The sequence below is a fragment of the Carlito syrichta genome, unplaced genomic scaffold (genome assembly GCF_000164805.1).
Source record: "Carlito syrichta isolate Samal-C Ts95f unplaced genomic scaffold, Tarsius_syrichta-2.0.1 Scaffold315856, whole genome shotgun sequence".
Lineage (NCBI taxonomy): Eukaryota > Metazoa > Chordata > Mammalia > Primates > Tarsiidae > Carlito > Carlito syrichta.
In genome coordinates, this window is record NW_007259952.1 from 268,698 (window position 1) to 271,235 (window position 2,538).

A 2,538-nucleotide genomic window follows, 5' to 3' on the forward strand; every position below is an offset into this window, starting at 1 on the left:
CCTGTGGCACCATAAAACAGCAATTAATAGGAGCACGTGGAACATGGGGTGTTCTAGTTAACTGAGTTTTCTAGGTAAGGAAAGTCCAGTTCCTGACAACCCTCTCTGCTCCATGCTTTCAAACATCTATCTGTGCTTTCCAGCTTCCCAAAGTGGATTCTAGAGAATAGAACCTTTATTTTAGGATTCAGTTCCTTAGATTTTAGGGTCTTCTTCATTCTGAACACTAGATAGAGAGGAGATGGCACTCTTTGGGACCCAGACATTCAAACCCCCAGTCTGTCACTTACTAGCCAAGTGACAGTACACAAATTTCCTAACCTCTTCAAGCTTTCCTTTTTCGTTTGTGAAATAATAGCATCTATATCATAAATACCCCATAAGGGTTATGTGTGTCTGGTACATGTGAGACGCTCAATAAGTGGCAGCGTCATAATTATCCTTGGGGCTCACTGTCAGAATTGTAGAAGTAGATGGAGAAAGTACAGGAGATGGTGCCAAATCGGCATTGACGCCAGAGGCCTTCTAGAAGTTTCTTTACCAAAAAAATTATTCAATATCTGCCTATTTTTTTTTACCTGTAGCTTTCTCAAAAAAAAAACAGAGAGCCACACTCCGCTTAGCTGGTCTTATGAATTCATAAATGTAAATGCCTCAAGTGTCTCTCTGCTGAACCTCTCTCTATCTAGGCCACATTGCATGTGACGGAACAGAATAGCTCTTACACTTTGAGAATCCAGAAAGCAGCTTCCATCTCACAGTGGCTTATGTGGCCTGCCTACTTAAACATACCCTCCCGCAAAGCCTGTCATGTGACTTAAATTTCTTTTATCAAAGTCATCACTTTGGGTTAAAGTAGTCTCTGGTGGGCTCCATACGTTGCCTAGAAGAGAGGAAAGCAATCTCTCCTCTCAAGAGATTTACTCAAGAGTTAGTTTATCAGATTAACCAGTCACTGTTCAGAATTCCTGATCTCTGATCTCTCTTTACCCTGTACTCTGTGCTTATACATTCTCATTCATGCCCGAAGTTGGGAGCACCAAGTTCTTACTCCAGCCCAAATCACTCCTCCAAATGTCCCACCCAGCCATTCCGTGGCCACCACAATCCAGATGTCTTAAAAATACGTCATAATAATCATGTCCAAACGAGTCCCATGTCCATCCAGCTCCTAAGTTTTCTATCTCAGTGATTGACACCACTAACCATCCAACCATGTAAATCAAAGACCTAAGACATGTCCTTTATTTATGTCTCTCCTTCACTTCGAAAGCATTAGGTCCTGTCAATTTCACCTACTGAGAATATTTTGAATCAGTTTATCTCTGAGTCTCCCCTGCCACTTCTTAATCCAGTTCAACATTATGTTGCAGCTGGAGATTAACTGACTATGTAATATCCCCTCGAATCTGCTCTCTCCACTGGAGCCAAATATCATTCCTAAAAAAATAAAAGGCACTTCAGTCCCTTCTCGGATTCAGACCATTCTGTGGTTTCCCATTTGGATCAGGATAAAGTCCAAAATCCGTAGCATGGCCTATTTCTCACAGGATGAGAAAACCACCGGTCTCCCCAGCCTCATCACTCTTCCCCCTCACTCGGCTGCTCTCTTCCAGTGTGCCCACACACCCTATACTCTCTCCCGCTGAGAGGCCTTTAGAAAAGCTGTTCCGGTGCCTGGAACCTTGTCCTCAATCCCATTTATCTTGGTGGGATTCGTCTTCAGTCGAGCCTCAAGCCTCAAATTTTAGCTCAGACATCGCTTCCTGAGGGTGGTCATCTAAGATCCTAAAGAGAACCAGGGGTTGCAGTGCTCACCACCGAAAGATAAGAATTCTTCCAATGTATGTGCCTTTCTCTCCCTCTCTCTCTGTCTCTCACACACCGCCACTGCCACCGCCACCGCCATCATCACTCCACCGAAGTCTCAGCTGATACTCACAAATGTTCCAGTTAAGATACCGTCAATTATAATTAGCCATTATGATGCGTATTATTTTATTATTTGTGTTATAGGCCTCAAAAACACGGAAGTGGAAAAAATTGAGAACTACTCTTCTAGATGGTCTTTAGGGTGCCAATTTTCAGGTCGATAATTCTCTTATGTGCAAAATACTATGCTACGACATAGTCGGCATTCCCACAAACACTATCTGGAAGTGCAGGGTACTAACACCCAGTAGAACTGAGTAGCCAGATAGATATAGGACACCTGCTAATTTAAATTTCAGGTAAGCAACAAATAACTTTTAGTATAAGTATGCCCCATGAAGGATCTGGGATATACTTACACTAAAAAGTGATGCGTTGTTTATCTGAAATTCAAACTTAACTGGTGTATTCGTTCTCTAGGACTGCCATAACAAAATTCCATAGACTTGGGGGCTTAAAAAGCAAAAATATATTTCCCCACCATTATAGAGCCTACATATTTGAGATCAAGATGCTACCAAGTTTGGTTTCTCCTAAGGTCCCTCTCCTTGGCTTGCAGAGGGTCACTTTCTTCTGTGTCCTTGCATTGGTCTTTTCTCTGTGCAC